The 23,837-nt window shown below is 38.4% G+C and overlaps 2 long non-coding RNA genes across 2 annotated transcripts; both read left to right on the top strand.

The window, feature by feature from the left end:
- The first annotated feature begins 1,314 nt into the window (after window positions 1–1,314).
- LOC139030454 (uncharacterized) lies at window positions 1,315–9,340 on the top strand. The gene is made up of 3 exons (XR_011482823.1): window positions 1,315–1,727; window positions 6,585–6,764; window positions 9,221–9,340. It is a non-coding gene; the product is annotated as an uncharacterized lncRNA (long non-coding RNA).
- A 486-nt stretch (window positions 9,341–9,826) lies between these two features.
- Window positions 9,827–22,786, top strand: LOC110133201 (uncharacterized). The gene is made up of 5 exons (XR_002312713.2): window positions 9,827–10,521; window positions 11,134–11,330; window positions 16,853–16,931; window positions 20,936–21,014; window positions 22,663–22,786. It is a non-coding gene; the product is annotated as an uncharacterized lncRNA (long non-coding RNA).
- The last annotated feature ends 1,051 nt before the right edge of the window (window positions 22,787–23,837 follow it).

Here is a 23,837-nt window from a genome sequence, read left to right as displayed (position 1 = left end):
GTCCATTTATTATCAATTTACTTTTGTTGATTTCTTCTTATAGTGATTATTATAAAATGTTTCATTTAATTGAACATTAATCACTTAACTTTTAGAAATATTTTAATTAGTATAATTAATTGCAATTAATCAGTATAATTAATAAATGGACATTTTAGTACTTATTGGGCTTCCCGGGTGGCTTAGTAGTAAAGAATATGCCTGCCAGTGCAGAAGAGGTGGGTTCCTTCCTTGGGTTAGGAAGATCCCCTGGAGGAGGGCATGGCAGCGCACTCCAGTGTTCTTGCCTGGCTGATCCCATGGACAGAGGAGCTTGGTGGGCTACAGTCCATAGGGCTGCAAAGAGTCCACATGACTGAAGCAACTTAACGCACACAGCACGGCAATACATATTAGGAACAATTAGGCTAGTGAGACATAACAATTTTATCATGTGAGAAGGTACATTTATGTGAAGTGAAGTGAAAGTGAAAATCACTCAGTCGTGTCCATGGAATTCTCCAGGCCAGAATGCTGGAGTGGGAAGCCTTTCCCTTCTCCAGGGGATCTTCCCAATCCAGGGATCAAACCCAGGTCTCCTGCATTGCAGGAGGATTCTTTACCAACTGAGCTATCAGGGAAGCCCTACATTTATGTGAGTTTATGATTTTAGCTAGAACAATCTGAATATTGAGTGCTTTTTTAGCAAAGTAATCTACTTGTCCCTACTACTGCTAAGTCACTTCAATGTGTCAAACTCTGTGCGACCCCGTCCCTGGGATTCTCCAGGCAAGAACACTGGAGTGGGCTGCCATTTCCTTCTCCAATGCATAAAAGTGACAAGTGAAAGTGAAGTCGCTCAGTCATGTCCGACTCTTAGCGACCCCATGGACTGCAGCCTACCAGGCTCCCCTGTCCCTGGGATTTTCCAGGCAAGAGGACTGGAGTGGGGTGCCATTGCCTTCTCTGAAGGTGATAAAAAAAAAAAAAAAAAAATCACATAATTCAGTAAGTGTCCAGTCTAAATTTGTTCACGGAATAAATGAAATATAATCACATGCATTCTCAAGGAACTTTAGTTCTTCTGCTGGACCACGTTCATCCCCTGGCTGCATTTCCTCCTGACCATCCGTGCCACCACCACGGCGCCGCCCGTCTCTTGGTGTCTGACCTGCTGCTCCTCTGCTTACGTTGTCCGAGTGGGCTGGCTGGGAGAGCATTTCCGCCGTTGCAAGTATCGGAGCCCAGAGGTCAAGTCTCGCGGGGCTAGGCCGCAGCCGGACCGCCCTTCGCCGTCGCTCAGGAGCACGCCTGGGTGGGCTGTGTTGTCTGCTTTCCCGCTTCCTGGCGCACCTGTCTGTTCCTGTCTCAGGGTCTGTTTGGTGGAAAACCAACCTAGGAAAATGTCAAATGGAGACATTGTATCTGTCTAAAACACCTCACAGTGGATTTTTAAAAAGACATTTTATGAAGAGTAAATCCAGAAAACTGGTCTAAATAGGAAGAGTCGTGTTTTGCATGCCAAGTCTAACGGCCATTTTCTCTGAGAGGTGACGAACGCGTGGCCACCTACCCCTCTGTGGACAACGCGGCAGGTCAAAGTGGTAAAACGGGGACAGGTTTAAATGAAGAGAGGGAAGTGATCCAATGGCCTCTTATCCTCCACGAGGCGTTAAAGCCTCAATCAAGGTCCTCACAGAGCAGGACCAGCTCACCCCAGCCCTGCTCTGGGGTAGAAGTCCAGTGAGGTACGTTTCCAGTACTTTAATTTCACATACCGATGGCTTCCTTTTCTCCTCCTTTAAACTATTTAAAATCTTAAAATTATGAATTATTTTCGTATCATAGAAAATAAACAAGGGGGAGGAAAGGGTAAGAGGAGACTTTTGCTGCTGATTAAATGCTCATGATCTTGATTGCTCTAATGGTTCACAGTACATTCCTAAGTCAAAGCTTATCAAGTGTGTATGTTAATAGGTGCAGTTATGTCAATTAACTCCTGTTAACTCTGCTTTAAAGATTAAATTAAGTCTGACAGAGAGAGACAAATATTGTATGATATCACTTTATGTGGAATCTAGAAAATAAAACACACTAGTGAATATAACCAAAAAGAAACAGACTCTTGGATACAGAGAACAAACTAGTGGTTATCAATGGGGAGAGAGGATGGAGGGGGAGAGGTAAGAGGCAGTAGGGGATTAAGAGATACAAATTATTGTATAAAACATTCATAAATAAGCTCCAAGTGTGTACTGTGGAACACAGGGAATATAGCCAGCATTTTATAGTAACTATAAATGGAATATAACCTTTAAAATTGTGAATCACTGTTATACACCTGTTACTTATGTAATATTGTACATCAACTGTACCTGAATTTAAAAAAGAAAAAAAATCAAGTTAGGATTCTCAAAAAAAAAATAAAGGGAGTAATCAGTTACTTTCACATAATATATATTAGTATATTATTATCTTTCATGTTTAATAAATTGAAATATTAGCTTTGAAATGGATATTTTCGATAAATTGGAAATAGTGACAGTAAAGCTCCACCTCTCTAAATCCTTTCCTTTCCCATCTTGCATAGTGGTAATAATTCCTGAAGTTGCTGCTTATTAGTTCAGCATGTAGTTGGTAATAATATTATGTATAATATGCATGCTAAGTCACTTCAGTCATGTCTGACTCTGTGCGACCCCATGGACTGTAGCCAGCCAGACTCCTCTGTCCATGGGATTCTCCAGGTAAGAATACTGGAGTGGGTTGTCATTTCGTACACCAGGGATCTTCCCCCACGTCTCTTGTGTCTCCTGCATTGGCAGGCAGATTCTTTATCACTGCACCACCTGGGAAGCCCTATTAAAGTGGGAAATGCCTAAAGCAGGAAACAGTGCAGGGACCAGGAATGGTAGAAAGCAAGAGTTCTGTTTTGGACAGATTAAACGTGAGCCTCTTCTCAAACACTGAAGTGGAAATGTCAGGTAGATATTTGGGGAATATTTAGCTCTAATCTTACCAGTCTTCAAAGCCATGCATCTTGATGTTATCACCTGTGTAAAAAAACATGAATATAAAAGAGGGAAAACCTCAGATAAAAAGTGCAGGATACTCTAATATTTCAAGTTTGATCAAAATAGTGTGATAAAGCCTCCAAAATAACTAAAGGGAGTACAGAGGGAAAAAAATCAAAAGGAAAAGAAATACAATGCCAAGTACTATCTCAAAAGCATCAGCATTTTGAGAAGGAGGAACTGGTCCAGGTGGAAATTCTGAGAGTCTGAAAACAGGAGACGTACCAAAGCAGCCTTGTATGGACAAACAGGGGAGAACTGGGGAATTGGATTATGGAGTTCCTGTGATGTGGAAAGATCAGGAACCAGGTCCGAGAATGGTGAGGAGAGGGTGGAAAGAAGGAGATGGACACAACTTGGATGGGTAGTTTTCCGTAAGGGGAGCAGGTGACAGCTCAGAGACATGGGTGGTCAAGGGTAGTCTTTTTTTTTTTTTTTTCTTTTATGTTAGCTGTTTTCTCTTGAACTTTCTTTTTTAAAAAATATTTATTTTCATATATATGTATTTATTTGGCTGAGGATTGAACCGAGGGTTGAACCTGGACCCCCTGCATTGGGAGCATGGAGTCTTAGCCTCTGGACCACCAGGGAAGTCCCCAAGAGTTGTGTTAATGTAGTGGATACAGGAGCATGCTATGTGCTCACAATAAAATTCCAGGAGGAAGGAAAGAAAGGTGGAAGCAAAGGCTTTGAGCAAGTGAGATAAGTTGGAATTCAGATTTCAGAAGTTGTACAGTAGTTTGCTGAAAAGGAAAGCAGGGCCCTTCTCTGAGTCAGAAAGAAGCAAGGCAGTACAGAATCTAGGCAGGTAGGATGTTGGGCTTGGAGGTGGGAAAACAGCACTCTCCTGTCCTTGGGGCACACTCAAGGTTAGATGGCTTCTAGTCATTTTTTTTTTTTTCACTCAGCTTTAGTCTTTTGCAATGAATATAATGCATACAAACACACACACACACATGCACACACGCGCGCGCGCACACACACACACACACACACCAGTATTCATTACCACAAGCTTTGGTTGATCTCTTTCTTGTTTTATAATTGACTTGGCCATAACTGATTGATTATTTTTATTGAAAAAGTTTGTAGAAATTTCCCCAGGGGCAAAAATTAGAAAGCCATGAAAGTGAAAAAAAAATTCTGGACGTGCTTTGCATAATAGACAATGTAGTGTACCCAAAACACAGTTAGAAGAAAGGAATTATAAGTTATCTAAAGTATATCGTGACATTTTGTTGTTTTAGTTGTGGTCCTGACTGACCTGTTTTAGCCTGCCAGGCTCCTCTGTCCATGGGATTTTTGCAGGCAAGAATACTGGAGTGGGTTGCCATTTCCTTCTCAAGGGGATCTTTCCTACCTATGGATCAAACCTGAGTTTCCTGCATTGGCAGGAGAATTCTTTACTACTGAGCCATGAGGGAAGCCATCATGACATTTTAAGAATCTATTATTATTGCAGATTCACATATTTATAATTTAAATAACAGTGTTTTTAATTCAGATGGCTTGATATTGTATACTTTGCATGTACTCTCAGTCGCTTCAGTTCTGTCTGACACTTTGTGACCCTATGGATATAGGGCTCCTCTGTCCACTGAATTCTCCAGGTAAGAACACTGGAGTGGGTTGCCATGTCCTCCTCAAGGGATCTTCCTGATCCAGGGATGGAATCGGCATCTGCCTGCATCTCCTGCATTGTAGGCGTATTCTTTACCCACTGAGCTGCCACAAAACTTTACTCAAGCAAAATTCTATGTCCAAATAAGAGTTTTCACAGAATGGGTGCTACCTAAGAATCTGAGCATCAGATCGCTTAAACTCTGATCCCCTGACGTGGGGAGCGGCTGGACTTTAGACAAATGAGAGTTCAGAGAACAGCATTCAGTTTGTTTGCAGTCAGACCCCACTATCCCTGTTTGCAGACTGCAAAGCCCCCAAAGGGAGCAAGTGCTCCATTTGCCTTTCCATTTTGAAATTCCTGTGAGTTCTTTCACAGCTGCTTAAATATCTGGAAGCCTCACTGGCAAATGTGCATTTAATCATTGAGTCAAATAATTAGTCTGAGCATTAAAATAAAGGATTTCCCTCTTCATTTTGTTTTTATTTTTTTTAATTAACTGAAAATGCAAGTAAACAAAGCCAAGTTATCAGGCTTTATTTTTCCCACTGCCTGGAGCACTGAAGGATTAGGCTCCTGCTGTATAACACTCTGTGTGCACAAAGAAAAAACAACCGTCAAGAACAATGCAAATCTTTAAAAAAAAAAAAAGGACAAAAGCAATGTTTGATGTTGATAGGAAGAACAACCATTTAACAACACCAAACTGCTTAGCAAACCCTTCTTTGTAAGCTATTTCAAGATCCGAAACAAGTTATATAATGCCATAGGATTGAATAGGAACAAATCCAAGACATGATATTATTTGTTACGTAGGTGCATCTGGGATGCCTCCCCACCTGTCAGCAATCATTTCTGTACATTTTATGTATGCCTTTTCTCTAAAAATTTGCAGAAAAAAAGTATAGCACCTTTATATCTTCATATGTTCTTATTAAGGGCAGAAGTTTGAATTACTTAGGCTAAATCTCATTTGCATATTTGAATAATGGAATAATTGTTTGGCCTTGGAATGGCTTTACAATATTAGGACATTTTACCACTTATAAAGGAATAACTTTATTTTTTTTTTTTTTTTTTTTTAGCTGATTAACAATGTTGTAATAGTTTCAGGTGATCAAAGCAACTCAGCCATGCATATACATGTGTTCATTCTCCCCCAAACTCCCCTCGCATCCAGGCTGCCATATAATATTGAACATAATTCCCTGTGTTATACAGTAGGTCCATGTTGATTATACATTTTAAATATAGCAGTCAATCCTAAACTCCCTAACTTTCCCTTCCCCTCATCCTTCCTCCACTGGTGGCCATAAATTTGTTCTCCAAGTCTGTGAGTCTGTTTCTATTTTATAAGTAAGTTCATTTATATTGTTCCTTTTTGGTTCCATATATAAGCAATGTAATATGAGATTTTTCTCTTTCTCTGTCTGACTTCACTTAATATGACAGTCTCTAAGTCCATCCAAGTGGCTGCAAATGGCATTAGTTCTCTGCTTTTAATGGCTGAGTAATATTCTATTGTATATAGGTATCACATCTTCTTTATTCATTCCTCTGTCACTGAACATTTAGATTGCCTCTATGTCTTGGGTATTGTAATGAATATTCACGTCAGTTCAGTCGCTCATTCATGTCTGACTCTGCAACCCCATGAACCGCAGCATGCCAGGCCTCCCTGTCCATCACCAACCCCCGGAGTTTACTCAAACCCATGTCCATTGACTTTAAAAAAAGGAGTAACTGACTTGATAGCAGAATCTATTCTTCCTGTAGAAACATTAGATTAAGTGTTTATATGGTGGTATTGTAAAAGACCATTGGCATAGAGAAAATTTGAAAAGAACCTTAAATTCTCCAAATCCATTTATGGATGTAACCCTTGATGCAAACAAATTCTATCTTTTCAGAATCTTCAACAATGGGAGTCATTCAAGCTGCTACTCTGTCATCAGGATTGAAGATGATACACTAGTTTGGGGACCCAAATATTTTAATAGTACTTCAGTTGAAAAGAAAACCTAAATGGTAAATAACAGCCATCATTTAAATTACAAACTAGATCTAAACGCAGATTGCATTTCCTGGAGGTAAGCTACACATATTTTATTTTAAGCTAATTAATTTTAAAATCCATTACACATTATGCAGTGCCTCATTGTATGACTTTAAGTTGGCTGATACCACTGCATTACTTATGATGAAAATCTAGGATAACAGTACAACCATCAGCTAACATTCTCATCATATGGACTTATCATTCAACCCAAATGACAAATTTGGACTCAGTTTAGGTTTGGGGGATATGTCAGGTTGAATAATGCCTCCCACATATGACCAATTCCTAATTCATGAAACTTTGGAATGCTTTACCTTATATGGCAAAAGAGACTTTGCAGATACAATTAAATTAAGGGCAAGGAGGGACTTCTCTTGAGGTCCATTTGGCTAAGACTCTGTGCTCCTAATCCAGAGGCTCGGGTTCAATCCATGGTCAGGGAACTAGATCCCACATGCAACAACTATGAGCTCACATGCAACAACTAAATATCATGGATTCTGCAATTAAGACCCAACACAGCCAATTAATTTTTTTAAGGAATGAAGAGATTGGGTGATTATGCTGGATTATATAGCTGAAACGCACAGGGATCTTTATTAGAGGGAGGCAGAAAGGTGAGACTCAACAGAAGACATGATATTATGCTGGCTTTGAAGATGAAGGAGAGGAGCGTAAACCAAGAAATGCAGGAGCTCTCCCCGAGGTCATCACATTAGGGTATCAACACAGAAATTTGAGGGAGACAAAAATATTGGGTCCATAAGCACTATGATCATATCTGTCAGGAGTCAAACCCTTTCATGTGTCACCAATGCTAAGGTGTTTGGAAACTCTGAATTATGTTTCTAATGATTGATTCTTACCTACTGTGAGCACTTTCTGTAGACTTCAAGGGTCCCACCATGGTTGTCAAACTACAAAGCATTCACCTGAACCTTATTCACTCTATATTTTGCCCAGGTGCCATTTATATGAAATAAGAGTGAGTGGATAACTTGGTATTTTCATCTTCGGATGCAAGGTTATTTTTTGATATATGAAGCTGGTAGGCCAGTCTCACTATTTGAGTATTTCTCTGAAATCTTAAAGTATAAGTTAAAACATTCCATTAATCCTTTCTTTTCTTTCTACATACAAGCTGTAATTAACTCCTTTAAATAAGGCTTAGTGCTTCCCAGAAAATAACAGAAAATTTAACAACAGGAGAAGTGTTACTCAGAATGTATAATTTCTTTCTTTAAAGCATTTGTAAATAGTGTACTATATTTTAAGTAGGCAGTTAACAAAGAATCAAGATATTTTTGGTAGCTGAGAATTTTTAGGTAGATTTTCTTGGCAGTGCCCTAGTACAAGATATACACGAAAATACTTGTTGAAAAACAATTAAATTTTTTCAAAATTATCATGTGTACTATTATAGCCAAATATAGAGTAAGTACTGCCATGTACTAATATTTATTTTTCTTTATTTGCTTCTTGTTACATCATTCGAGGTATCACTTCTTTAAAAAGATTGCCAAACTTTAGTGAAAGAAAGGATCATTGCCATTTTAAAACTAAGATGTTGAAAATTTCATTAGTTTGATTATTTTCTCTCTTGTAGCAAAAGTCCTCCCTCCCCCACCCACAGTTCTCTAAAATTTTTTAGGTCATAATGACCTTTTTCTGTTAAAAATTGCTAATTTCTATTAGTAATTTCTTGTACTTGCATAAACTATGCTATCCACACCATTTTGCCTATTCCTAAGCATTTAGTTTCAGTTTGAATAACTCAGATACAGATAGCCTCAATACAGAAAAACAAAAACAAAATTTTGATTAGTATTATCTTTACCTGCGTCTGTGTCCACTGGAAAGACTATTGTTGAAGCTAAAACCCCAATACTTTGACCACCTGGTGTAAATAGTCAACTCATTGGAAAAGACCCTGATGCTCGAAATGATTGAAGACAGGAGGAGAAGGGGGTGACAGAGAATGAAATGGTTGGATGGCATCATCAACTCAATGAACATGAATTTGAGCAAACGTTGGGAGATAGTGGAGGACAGAGGAACCTGCATGCTGCAGTCTGTGAGATTGCAAAGAGCTGGACACGGCTTAGCTACTGAACAAAAATAGCAGCAATTGTCCACTGTACAGCGTCAGGATTCTTGGAATGACTTGGACCCCTAGTAAGTATTTTGTGAGTGAATGAAGGAATATTGACTTTAGGAACTTGTTTTGATCTGAACGAGGTAGACTCAATGTCCTCAAAAGACTCTGAAAGTCCCTGGCCTCTGCTTATCACCTGCACCTGGGGTGACAGATTGGATTCAATATTATCAATAATCAATATTATATTGGTTCTGAATGTTGTCCACCCTGTGCATTCCACATATTTAAACAGATAATTTTGTAAGCTTTGAAAAATCACAAATTGGCAGGATTAAGAAACTCTTGTTTATATCTAAGATGACACATCTAAACAAAACTATGTTTTCCAGGAATATCCAATGTATAAAAACCTCTAGGGATTACTACTGCCAGAAAGAAGTCTTAAAAAAAAATGATGTCTGTAAGCCACAAGATCAAGAACACCTTACAATGATTCTTTGAAGACCTAGTAGGTAAGGACAAGATGAAAAAGTATACATTTGCTTTGGTTATACTGAAAAAATATTTAAAATTCACGTCACTTAATAATAACATGATTTTATTTACTAGTTGTACTAGTATTAACATGCATGTAATGTTATTAGGTACTTCTATGTACAATACCTTTATTTTGAACATATGTGCTGAGAAATTGGTATATTCATTTGAATATCTATATTATAAACTGATAGTACATTATAAATATATATAAGCATATATTACATATATATGTAATATGTATTGATATATATACTGATAAGTATAAGCATATATAAGCGTATATAATATATATGCATGTATATATAATATATATGTGCATGCTATATAAGTACTTGTATTATATAAATCTAGTTACATATGTGTATATATGTATATATATATACAGAATCAACTATTACATGGAGACAAACATAAACACCTTAATTTACAAATCAGCCTAATATCTAAAGGTTAATGATCAGAAGTCCCTTTTGTATAATAACACTCATTTTACCAAACATCTTTAAGAGTTAATTTTGAATGCATCTTTTTGTCCTTATTTAGGAAGTGAGGAAGTGATGGAGGTCTTGCCCTGAATCTGGTTCGCAGCCTCAAGGAGAAAATGAGTGGGCATCCCTTGACTTGGTTTTTCTGTTAATAATTAGCTTCAGTTTTACTGTTTGCCATTCCTGACGTCACATCTCATTCTCTCTGTTTTTCATGAATCATGCCCCACAATTTTTGGATATAACGTAATAAATTATAGGCTATGGCTTCTGGCCAACAAAACTCTGCCTTCACTTATTTTAAGGTACCATCATTAGTAGATCCTTCTGGATGTTATTTACCCACCACCCACTGCTGAGTCCTTAATCACAGCATTTTTATTTTCCTTGTTCTTGGAAGGAGACAAAAAAAGGGTCAATTCAAGGTTTACAAAGAACGGTCTCCTGTCATGAGGCAGATACCCTTTTCTTCTTTTATGCATATTCTGTTATCTCCGTAGAACACAAACAGAATGGTTTTTGTGTCATTTGCAGTTATTACTCAAGTTCCATTGTATACTTGGCTACTCAAAGCATAAGAAAGATTGTATTTTGCCTAAGATTTTCAAGTCCAAATGGGAAAAGAAGCATTTTCCATGCCACTGCCAGATCTCATGTGGGAAAAGGTAAAAATAATTGTGTGTTCTTCTTTCCTGGAAATATGTGGGAGGCTTTGATAGCTAATTCCCAGCACTTGTGCCCAGGCCTAGTCCATACCAGATGGCAGCACTGTTTGTTCCTCTTGTCCATGGCTCCAAAGTTTTAGTCCAACTCTCTGTGACCCCTTGGACTATAGCCCGTCTGTCTCCTTTGCCCATGGAATTCTCCAGGCAAGAATACTAGAGTAGGTTGCCATTCCCTTCTCCAGGGGATCTTCCCAACCCAGGGATTGAACCTGGCAAAAGACCAATGCAAATGTGTGGCACCCAGAGCTGAGTTAAAAGCAACGGTAAAACTAAGCATCTGATTCTACATTCCCTTATATAACATTTCCGCCCTTCACCCTCATGCACACAAGGATGTATCCACAACTCCTTGCATACCTGGTTTTCACCTGAGCTACATTAAATAAATTCTCATATTGCTTACTTCCCCTCTCATGGTTTCTTTCTCATTTTTGTGGTTAACTTGTGTCACCTTGGGTATTTAATTTTAGTGCTTTATGCAGAAACTCTTGCCCGTACAAGTGTGTTTCATCCTTTCTGGTGTTTTTCTGACTTCTGTGGTTATCTTTACAGATGTTTAAACACTAAGCACGTCATACACTGTTGATATTATGTATGAACAGATAGCTCACGGGGACCTACTGCACAGCGCAGGGGATTCTGCTGAGTGCTCTGTGGTGATCTAAATGGGAAGAACACCCGAAAGGGAGGCAGATGTGTATGTATCTGCTTGATTCATTTTGCTGTACAGTAGAAGCTGACAAACATTGGTAAGCAACTATACTCCAATAAAAGTTAATTAAAAAACAAAGCAAAATAACTAAGGATGCCTTTCGAGTATAGTATTTTCTATTTCTATCACTCTTATAAGTCTTTTCAAGTCCTCTTAGCATGTATCCTGCCCTCACATTCTCAATGGCACCTTCTGATGTAACTTCCTAGACCTCTTCATAGTAGAACATTCGTCGGTGAAATAAACAATGACCACGACGATGCCCTCATTTCAAAAACCCTATTACCTAAGAAATGTTCTTATGTTAAACAGACGTGGTGAGTGAGAGCAGGAGAATGGATTTAATGGAAATGCTCTGTGGCCATCTTGCCACAGACAAATTTGATCCATCCTCCACCCCTGTTCCCGCCCTAGAAGTACTTCATGTTGAATCATAGGATGACACATCCTTGAACAAATGATCTGTTGCCTTGTTATGAGAATTGTGGTTGGAAGGCTGTGCTGATTTTTGTGAATTAGTAAATGGATGAGACACTATGAAGATTAGATTATAGTCCCACAAGAGGTGACCCTGAGACACAGAGGAGCAAGAATCGTCCTGGGGACTAGAGAAAATACACATAAGTGAAAGAGAGTCATGCTAAAAATACAGAGGAAAGCAGAAAGGATTACAGACTATAATTTCTGTGCATCATCTGTATTCTGTTATATATTGACTTTAACGCATAAAGTTGTTTCTTCCCATATTTCCCCTCCTCTTCCTACTGTTTTGAGCTTTCCTTGCCTTGCTGTGTAACAATTTTATTAAGATGAACAAGGCATCGGTAAAAGGCAAAATGCAAATCAACACTTGTCCCTTGTCCCGTGATATGAAATTTTGGTCTCCATCTTCAGGGTTTTGTTTTGTTTTAAGGAACTGTATCATTTTGAAACTATGATTGCAATTTATCTGTTTTCTATATTTATAAACCTATTTTTTAAAAATCATAAACCCCAGTTCTAATGATATACTTTCATCTCAATAATAGTGGCTGCCATATTTTTTTTAATTTAATGCCATATTTTTTTTAATTTATTTGGCTGCAACAGGTCTTATTTGCAGCAGGAAGGATCTCTTTGTTGTGACGTGTGAGATTTTTAGTTGAAGCATGCAGGATCTAGCTCCTTGACCAGGGATCAAACCCAGGCACTCTGCATTGGGAGTGTCTTATCCACCAGACCACCAGGGACGTCCTATAGACCTATTTTGATGGACCCATCATGTGGATAATTGAGGTGGACTACAAGAAGGAAAAATCACATAAACATGATTATAACACATGAACTAATGTTAGATTATCTGAAAATAGGGAATAAAGATGATACTTATTTTAAAAAGAAAAGCATTTGGCAAAGCTGGATGACAATGTGAATCCCTAGATTTAAATTTAAGAAATGTACCTTTCCCACGATGTCCTGAGGCAAACTTCCCTAATATTTCTTTAGAATCTGAATAATATTTATGTGTTTCTCTCTTCCTCATCTCAGGACAAGACTCAGAGTCTTGTCTTGGGATTTGGGTTTTCCCTTGGAAGAATGAAGGTCATTGTTGTTCTCATACCCAAAGGCAACTTGAAAAGGATAGACCTACTGCCTCCTCCTTGGACCCTGTGTGGTGGGAGACGCTTCAGGTTGACTGACCCTCCAGAATCACTAGATATGGAGAGGTTAAGTGGCTCAAGGCAGGAGAATCCCATCAGAGATTTCCTTTAGTTTCTCATTCTCTCTACCAATTGTTATTGTTGTTAAGTCACTAAGTCGTGTCTGACTGTTTGCAACTCCATGGACTACAGCATACCAGGCTCCCCTGTCCTTGCTCAGATTCATGTCCATTGAGTTAGTGATGCTATCTAACCATCTCATCCTCTGCCACCCCCTTCAGCTTTTGCTTTCAGTCTTCCCTAGCATCAGGGTCTTTTCTAATGACTCAGCTCTTTACATCAGGTGGCCAAAGTATTGGAGCTTCAGATTCAATGTCATCCTTCCAATGAATATTCAGGACTGATTTCCTTTAGGATGGACTGGATTGATCTTCTTGCAGTCCAAGAGACTCTCAAGAGTCTTCTCCAGCACCACAGTTTGAAAGCATCAATTCTTTGGTGTTCAGCCTTCTTTATGATCCAATTCTCACATCTCTATCAGTTTCTTGATCAGATTTCAGCACTTCAAAAATGCTTTTAGGATAATCATCTACTTTGCCCTTCACCATTTCAAAGGATAATGATAAGCTCAGAGGTTTATAGAAACATTTAAGATTATTTATATTGTTTGCCTTTTAGTGTTATTTGGTAAATACATTGCTATGAGCTACATGTTGGTCTTATTCACCCTCAATTCCCCACTTCCTCAAATTCATATGTCAAAGCTTAAATCTCCAGTGTGATAGAGGTGGGGTCCTTGAGAAGTAATTTGATCATGTGGGTGGTGCCCTCCTCATTAAAGAAACGGAAGAGAGGGAGGACTATTCTCTGCTCTCCAACAGTGGAGGGCACAAGATGATGAGTGTTCGCACCCCGGGGAGAATGCCCTCACCAGACAGCAACCACCAGAACCTTGATCTTGACAACAAATGTCTGCTGATTGAGCCACCCTGCTGTGGTAGTTTGTTATAGAAGCCCAGACTGACCAAGACCATATGGAAACATGTTTATTGTGTGTCTACCATATATCTCAGACTTAAGATGGCAACAGAAGGAGCATTAAGATCCATCAAGAATCTTTAAAATAAGGGAGAAGGTAAAAGGTCTTAAACACATAACCATCCTGCGGACACCATAATCACCCAGTCAGATACATGTTATGAAGAAAGTCAACGCACTCACTGACTCTCAGAATCTGTAAATTGGTCAGGTGATGGGGGAGGGAGAGAGTGGAGTTGGGGTCCGAGGCAGCGAGGACTGGGGAGGTGGTAGAAAAGCAAAGAGTAGAGAAAGGTGGTGTTTTTCAGGGATCTACAGAAGAAAAGGTAGTGCATAGAGACTGGGGATTCCAGCAGATGGAGCAGCTGCTGCACACGCTCCCAAGTGGGAAAGAAGGCACTTCTGAAACTCTTAGAAACAAGTTTGGATTTTAGGGAGGACAGAGAAATGGTCTGTGGTGGTCTGAGATGAGAAGTTAGGACATGGCTTGGCAGAGATTCCTAATATGTCCTTTATTTTATTTCTAGATTTTGTTTCGATATGGGCCATTTTTAAAATCTTTATTGAATTTGTTGCAATATGTTCATGTTTTATATTTCCTATTTTTTTGGTCATGAGGCATGTAGGATCTTAGCTTTCCAACCAAGGACTGAACCCACATCCCCTGCATTGAAAGGCGAAGTCTTAGCCACTGGACCTCCAGAGATATTCCCTAATCTGTCCTTTACATAATTAATTCTGGGATGTCACTCATCTGATACATTCAGTTCAGTTCAGTTGCTCAGTCATGTCTGACTCTTTGCAACCCCATGAATCGCAGCACACCAGGCCTCCCTGTCCATCACCAACTCCCAGAGTTTACTCAAACCCATGTCCATTGAGTCAGTGATGCCATCCAACCATCTCATCCTCTGTCATCCCCTTCTCCTCCTGCCCCCCAATCCCTCCCAGCATCAGAGTCTTTTCCAATGAGTCAACTCTTCGCATCAGGTGGCCAAAGTACTGGAGTTTCAGCTTCAATAACAGTCCTTCCAATGAACACTCAGGACTGATCTCCTTTAGGATGGACTGGTTGGATCTCCTTGCAGTCCAAGGGACTCTCAAGAGTCTTCTCCAAACCACAGTTCAAAAGCATCAATTTTTCAGTGTTCAGCTTTCTTTATAGTCCAACTCTCACATCCATACATGATCACTGGAAAAACCATAGCCTTGACCAGATGGACCTTTGTTGGCAAAGTAATGTCTCTGCTTTTTAATATGCTATCTAGGTTGGTCATAACTTTCCTTCCAAGGAGTAAGCATCACTTAATTTCATGGCTGCAATCACCATCTGCAGTGATTTTGGAGCCCCAAAAAATAAAGTCTGACACTGTTTCCACTGTCTTCCCATCTATTTCCCATGAGGTGATGGGACCAGATGCCATGATCTTAGTTTTCTGAATGCTAAGCTTCAAGCCAACTTTTTCACTCTCCTCTTTCACTTTCATCAAGAGGCTTTTTAGTCCATCTTCATTTTCTGCCATAAGGGTGGTGTCATCTGCATTAGGGAGAGATTATTTAGGAGAAAGCATTGCTCAAATGCTTTGTATATGATTTCATCTACCTCAAAATTCTGTTCAGTAGTCATAAAATAAAAAGATAATGGTATTTTATTACATTTATAAGTATTCTATGTGGTTTCTCTACTACATAGCAATTTAGCTGCAAGTTTAAAGAATGTATGCTCTGAGGACAGAATGTTATTCCCACTGTTTCTACAACATAAACACAACATTTGGCTCTCTAACAGATTTTTTTTTTAAGTCTAACAAGTAGCTATTTTAATAAACGGCTTCATTGATATGGGCTTAACTGGATGGGTTCATGTTATAAAAATAACTTTACTACTTAATAGTTGCACTTAATATATGGTTTTGCCATTGTTGGTGGCCAGGCTGTTAAACAATTAAGACCATATATCAGTATTTGAACAACTCCTCAATTCAGTCTTACACAGTTTTGCTGTAAGAGTGATTAATGATTCCTGCCTTTCAATTAAACAAGAGCTGTGTTCCTCTTGGGCTTCCCAGGTGGCTCAGAGGTAAAGAATCTGCCTGTCAATGCAGGAGACAAGGAGACTCAGGTTCCATGTCTGGGTAGGAGAGATCCCCTGGAGTAGGAAATGGCAACCCACTCCAGTATTCTTGCCTGGAAATCCCTTCCTGGCTTATGACTCCTAGGACTCAAGGTCCCTTCTTGGAGCGGCAGACTACTTGGCTGCCTCAGTAACTGTCCACACCTTTTCTTCCCTGGCAAAGAGATGGTTTGATCCCTTATCCCTATGGTTAGAAGGACCAAGGGGAGAGTCAGTCTTGGGAGCTGGCTTTTCCAACCTGTTGCTTTGGCCTTGTCCTTGACATTTGAAAACTTAAAAGGGGCACTAACTTCTGTTTCCTTTTTCATTTCTGCCATCAGCTCCCTTTCCTGAGTCAGGGAATTTCAAAGTCTGGGTGAAAATGGAAAAGTTTGATGAGCAAAGCAAATAAATAGCAGAAACAATGGACTGCCCAACCATTAATGTTAGCAGAACGTGAAGTGAAGTCACTTATTGTCTACACTTGCACAAGGGGAAAAGCTAGAATTGTCTGTCGCCAGTGCAAAGCTCATGGAAGCGGCAAACATGAGAGAGAGGCAAGGCTCTAAGGGAGCACAAGTGAAACCATTTTCAAGCAGTCTTCTATCTTTTGCTGAAACATTTACTCAACTGTGTTAAAAACATAACCTGGACAATTTCTTTGGTTATAAAGGAAAAAGAATGCACCAGACATTTAGAATAACATGTGTGTGTCTGTGTGTGTGTGTATTTTCATTTTCATTTGTTGTTTCCTTTTGTTTTTTGCAGACCTATTTGAAATATTTAAACTGAATGTCCATTAACACACAGAAGGCTTTTGCTGAACAATGACATCTAAATTCTAAAGGTATAGATGAAATAGTTAAACGTCTAAAAAGGTTCATTTATTTTGTTACAAATTTAATTAACATATTATATGAATGGCATATTAATTTTGATACATATGTCCACCCTTATATAAGATAATTTTCTTCAAGCTATTCACACAAGGCTCTGGCATGAATGTGAGTAATCGAAAACATTTTTTTTCAGAATACATTTTCATCCATTCCATCCAAGTTGTTTGATTTACAGCACTTTTAAAATTTGTGTATGATGTTGTCACTGGATATTTTAATATCCAGACACAATAACCATAAGGACAGCAGGAGTTTACAAAATATTACCACCTACTGTCCCATTTTTGATTAATTTTTAAAATTTTGCAATAGATATGTTGTCACAAGAATAAAACATAAATAAATCTAGATTGAGGTTTCTGTTTTTCAACCCATCTGTCAGGAGTCCTGTATGAGCATCAGAAATGATAGTGTATTGATGCTGTTTCATACCGTATCTTCTCCAAAAGAAATAAAATGTATTCATCCATATTCAAATCTGAGAACATTTTAAAACATTTTAAGAACATCTCACTTTGCGGGATAATTTGAGAAATGGTAGTCACTACATTAGTTTTCCAGGGCTGTCATCATGAAGTGCCACAGACTGCGAGGCTTAAGCAGCAGACACTTATATCACCATTCTGGGGAGCAGGAGTTCAAGACGCAGACCTCGGCCGGGCTGGTGTCCTGTGATGACTGACTCCCGGGTTTGCTGACGGCCATCTTCTCCCTGAGTCCTGTGATGGGCGTCCCTCCTGTATGTCTGTGTCCTGATCTCCCCCTCTTACAAGGACATCAGGCATATGGAACATGACTCACAGTGGAGCCCGCTCCAATGACCTTATTTTACCTTCATTACCTCTTTAGAGACCCTATCTGCAGATGCTGTCACATTCTGCAGTGCTCGGGTTAGGATGTCAACACATGGATTTGGAAGGGGGTCACAATTCAGCCTATAACATATGTTAATCACTATAAAATTATCAAATATGAATATTGCGTGATAAGAATAAACATCTTGAAAAATAAAAACTACTAAATAATATTAAAATAGGCATAAGATCAATGTAAGGTTACAAAAGGTTGACAAACAAAATTAGTGCTATAAAATTAAAGTTGATACTCTTTTTCAAGTGGTCTGGGTATATTTAAATTTACAAAATGTGAGCTTTTAATAAGGAAACTTTCAGTATCAAGCAAAAAAGAAAAAGGTTACTAGTTTACCCAAATTGTAAATAAATTCTTATAATTATTTTCAAAATATATCAACTGTATTGCCAGAAATGTTAAAAATACTACTTTGACTACTAAAGTTAGGTACATATTTAAGTACTGAAAGATGCATTTATTTAGAAACAACTAATTGTAGAATATATATATATATATATAATTTGCTTCACATGGAAAACATAAGCAAAATTATTATAGTGAAACAAAAAATAATATTAAAAGCCTATAAGGGAATAAAGTTGATATATATTATTATAAGAAAATATATAGTGTATTTATTTATTTAGGAAACATTGCTCTAAAATAAACATAAACTAACAGAATCTTGTTGGAATCCATGAAAAAGCCATGAGTGTGGTGGTTAATGGAAAATAAATTGTAGGGAAGTTCTATGTGAATCTATTCATGGAAATTTGGACAAATATAAATTTATAGGTTTAAATCATTTTACTATAAATTAATATTTCGGCAAAAATACAATTTAGGTACCCCAAACAAAATGGAAAATATAGTGAATGTGTTTACAATTCTTGTTGTTTTTCAACACTTTATTAAGAACATTTTCAAAACTACATAAACACTAAAATAACTTTACAAAAAAAATAATAAAATAAAATAAAATAATTTTACAGTGAATTCTCATATGCCAGCCATCTAGATTTTATAATAACTATTTTTCTAAAATTTACTTTATCATATTTGAATCCATCTATCCCTCTATCCATTTATTAACCCATCTCATCTTCTGATGCATTACAAAGTAAGTGAGAGACAATAGAAAACTCATTAAATTCATCAAGCATATAATCTAGGGATCAGCATGTGCTTGCACCTTTTTCCCTTCTGCAGTAAAAATTACATACAATAAAATACACAAAATTTAAGTGTATTTTTTGAAAGGAAAGATACATACACATGGACACAAATAATATGAAACTATAAGAAAACTGTTAAAAATAGATCATCAAACAAAAATATTATAGGATTTACATAATAAAAAGCACAATTCCCTTATTAATGGCTCCATGTTCAGGAAAACAAAAAGTGCACTGGAGAAACCACAGCTCTTCAGGTTGATAATAAACCAGCCCCCATGAAGATCATCACTCTTTGTGTTCCTTTAGACCTATCAACACATCTAAAATCACAATGCAAGCAGGAAACTTATCTTAAATAGAAAAATAGTACTGATGAACCTCTTTACAGAGAAGAAATGCAGACGTAGACATAGAGAACGGACTTGTGGACACAGTGGAGAAGGAGTAGAAAGCTACTGTGCAAGACAAGGAGCCTAGCTTGGTGCTCTGTGATGACCTAGAAGGGGGGATGGTGGGGAAAGACTCAAGAGGAAGGGTTATATACATACACACACACACACACACACACACACACACACACGTGCATATAATTACATACATATATACACACACACACACATATATATAATTATGACTGATTCATGTTGATATACAGCAGAGACTACCACAACATTGTAAAGCAATTATATTCCATTAAAATATATGTGTATATAATAGCTGACTCATTGGAAAAGACCCTGACTCTGGGAAGGATTGAGGGCGGGAGGAGAAGGGGCAACTGAGGATGAGATGATTGCATGCCATCACTGACTCAGTGGACATAAATTGGGCAAACTCCGGGAGAAGGTGAAGGACAGGGAAGCCTGGCATGCTGCAGTCCATGCGGTTGCAAAGAGTTGCACATGACTTGGCAACTGAACAACAGCAAAAATATATCTTCTCCAATGGGAAAATAAGTTCCAAACTCAAAAAACTTTGTCACCAAGAAACACAAAATCATATACCTAGATACTGATTTGTTCTCCTTTTACTTACTCCCATTTTTAAATGTTTTTGCAGTGGTTGTTATGTCCTTGTTGAACCAGTTGACAGAAATGTTAACAATTACAGTTGACAGAGTGTGGAGTGTGCTGGTCACTTTCTAAGTGCTGCACACTCTGTAACTCATTTTATCTGCACAACTTCGTGAGATGCGCATTGCTGCTGAGCCCCTTTTATAGACGAGGAAGCTGAGTCACAGAAAGGTGAAGTGTTTGTTCAGTTAAGGAGGCGGCTCATCGGGCTTTGCCCATTTGTTGTTGTTCAGTCGCTCTGTCGTGGCCTACTCTTTGAGACCCCACGGACTGCAGCACACCAGGCTTCCTGTCCTCCACAATCATCAGACTCATTGCTCAGACTCCTGTCCATTGAATCAGTGATGCCATCTCACCGTCTGTCACCCCTCCCCCTCCTGCCCTTTGCCCCTGCCCCTGTATCAGAACGCACGTGACTGCCCCCACGCATAGCCCGTGGAGCAGCAGAGTGTGTGTTCTCACTAACACAGAGTATTACAAACAAACCAGCTTTCAGTCTGAGTCTTCCTTCTCATTGTGCATGGACCCTGTGCCTTGGCGTTCTCTAAATTTAATAGTAGGGCTTCACGTGATTGCTGCTGGCGTGCTGGCAGCATGTGAAAACTCTGTAGCCTTTTTATGGGTTTAGAACCTTTCTCAGGTGGGATTTTCAGCAGTTTCAATGGTAATTACATGAAATATGTTATCTTCAGCTGCTTTTTAAAAAAAATTTATGAGCATGCATGCTATTCATGGCAAAAGGGAAAAGGCCAAGGGAGACCGGTTCACCGAAATGAAGTTGATTATCCATCCTCTGGTAAATCTGAAAATGCATTCTTAATTTCAACTGTTAAAATGCTTCCTTTTCAGAATTGGAAGAGTATCACTGTTCTGACCCATGAACTTGGCCTGACACATCCTGTCACTTGACACCATGTTCTCATCACAGGTAGGATTAGAATATCTTTAGTTTCAACACCTCATATTAATTTTCTCTTTTCTGCTCTCATAATTTGAGTTCCTGGGACCAGATGCCCTAATCAAGTTTTTTTTTTAAATTCATTTCTTTATAAATTCTTTATAAAATGAAAAGAAAGAAACAGCACACACCTCCAGATTGCCACTGCCCACTGACTGGTTTATTGGCTCAGTGGCAAGTCCATCCTCATTTACAGCAAAGAGATTGAATGTGCCCTCTCTGGAGTGGTCTGTGCACAGCCGGAGGACGAGGTTAAAGAAACAAGGTAGCCTGGGTAACAAAGGGGGCTCTAATAAGTTCTGTAAAGACTTGGCCAATGTTGGTTTTGAATAAAGATGTAAGACCTCTCTGTTCAGCCCTGTTAATGAACAGCATGGAGCTTTAGATAGTCTCAGGAGAAAGACTCCTTTTTTTTCCATTATAAAGAACTACTTTAGCAAAATGTCTGATAATGACATGCAAAAACCTTCTACAGAGTCTCTTTTATTACAATCCCCAAATGAAAGTGGCTGCTAGCTATCTTACCCTGATTCCTTCCCACTAGAAAGGAAACAGTTGTCTACCGTGTCATAAATAGACTTAAGGAAATCTTGTCCATTGCCCAAAATTGGCCCTGGAGTCACAAACACACACACAAAATTCGAGAGCACATACTTGTCTAAATTGAGAGTAAAATAAAGTAGCTACTCTAAGAAAGTTCTGGAAAGAAGTAGGAGGAAAAAGGAGAGAAAAAATGGATCACTTCCTACTTTACGTAGCAGCTGCTTCTCAAAAGGAGCTTCCTTTATTTTTTACATTGAAATTTTAGGCAATTGCAATACCTCTTTCTAAAGTTATAGAAGTAGTTATCCTTGTCAAGATTGGAAAGATAATTTAAATAAAATTGCCTGCCATGTGTAATGGATTTGACTTTCATGAAAGATTTCTGAAAGATAAACAGAAACTCTTTAAATACACTTTTCATTTTATTTCAGAGTAAGTGTGTATGTGCTTATTGTTAATATTGTTGATTGATCCCTTGAACACATGAAAAATACATGACATACATGAACAATATTGCTTAGCTAAGGGAACCTTAATTTAGAGAATTGAATCATTTTATTTCCTGTCCCATAGATCAATTCAATCTCTTTAAGATATTTCATCTCTAAAAAAATGGTTTCAGTCCACCTAGTGTAGTTGCTAGGTATTTTGGCATGCGATTTAGCCTGACTTTGGGTGTATTTGAGTCTGAGAAAACTAAAGGACTTTGGTTTGATCTTTATCCCAGAGAAGTATGAGTTTCCAAATTTAAGGGAAACATTTCTTTTATCTTCTGAAACTGACCTTATGAATCAGAAATTCATGAAAGCAAAATCATTCTTCTAAAAAAAATTCCTCTAAGGCCAAGCAGAGATAAAAGTCCTTCATGTTAGGATATTTAAACCTGTGAAAGATTATCTTTGTCAAAGAAAAACTGTCCCAGACGGGTTAAACAGGTGTAGACTAAAAAACTGCAGGTGAGACCGAAAAATCTCTACCTAGGTAATCATGTCATCTGTGAACAAAGACAATTTTATCTCTTCCTACCCAGCCTGCTTACCTTGTATTTCATTTTCTTGCTTTCTTGCATTATCAGGAACTTCCAGCATGATGTTGAAAAGGCATAGTGAGGCTTCCAGTATGATGCTGAAAAGCATGGTAAGCGGGGACACCCATACTTTGCTCCTGATCTTAGGATCATGCCCTCCAGCAGCTCAGGAGGTAAGAGCCTGGCCAGGACCTGAATGAGTTTCTGTGGTTGGGAACTTCTACGTTGCTTTGAGGGTCCAATGTGTTAGAGGACAAAGTGGAAATAAGTTTCTCAGAAAGAAGTGCTCCTACCAAGAAGCCAGTGGACCTTTCGAGAAGCTGATTCCTTTGCTACTATTTCCATCCCTTTTAATGTTCCAGAGGTGGTCTCTGACCCGTTTCTAGGACTCAGAAAATACAGACAGAACACACAGCCCAGGCGACATAGATGAAATTCACTTTGCCATCTCTCCACAGATATTGTAAGAAAAAAAAATTTTTTTAAGTTTGTCCTGGAAATAACCCATGTTTTGAGGATACTAGATAACATGAATCTAGGAGGCGAAGTTGCAGCAAGCGTGTTAAAACTGAGAAGGACAAATTCAGATCGAGGGTTTGTTCAAACCTGCTACTGCGTGTGAGAAACAAGCTGGATTGCACAGTGAAATGGTGTACTGATGGCAGCAACTCGACAGGTGTAAAATTTCCGTAACTATAGGTCAAGAAGTTTAATCTAGTTTTATGAAAATGGGAAAGCTCCTCATGGAGGCCTTTCTGGATTGTTCTTTGACAGTTAATTTCTGTTTAGTCTATTTGGGACAAAATCATGGGAGTGTTCTTGAGTGTTTATGATCATCATTATAGTCACCCAATCTTCTCATCTGTGCTTTCTCCTAAACTGAATTTGTTCTTATGAAATACATAAAAACAATGTTTCATGGTTTTAAATTCTACATGACAAAATAATGTGTCACACAGTTGAAAATGAAATTTCCTTTCATCTGAAAAGTGCTTGGTTTTATACAGACTGTATTGCACTTTTCTGATTCTTGGTTTATCTCTTCTAGACTTTATTATGCAAAGAAACAAAATAAATGAGATTTCAGTCCCCTCACAATCACCTTATCTCCTCAGGCAGCCCTTCACTTCTCTTCATCAAAGCTGTTTTGGGACCTTATGAGGGGACTAACCTGTCATAAACCATTTCTTCATCATTTTAAGTCCAAATTCTCACACTTAGTA

This window comes from Odocoileus virginianus, chromosome 22 (genome assembly GCF_023699985.2).
Source record: "Odocoileus virginianus isolate 20LAN1187 ecotype Illinois chromosome 22, Ovbor_1.2, whole genome shotgun sequence".
Taxonomy (NCBI): domain Eukaryota; kingdom Metazoa; phylum Chordata; class Mammalia; order Artiodactyla; family Cervidae; genus Odocoileus; species Odocoileus virginianus.
The sequence above is the reverse complement of the archived record's forward strand: the minus strand, read 5'-3'. Positions and strand labels throughout refer to the sequence as shown.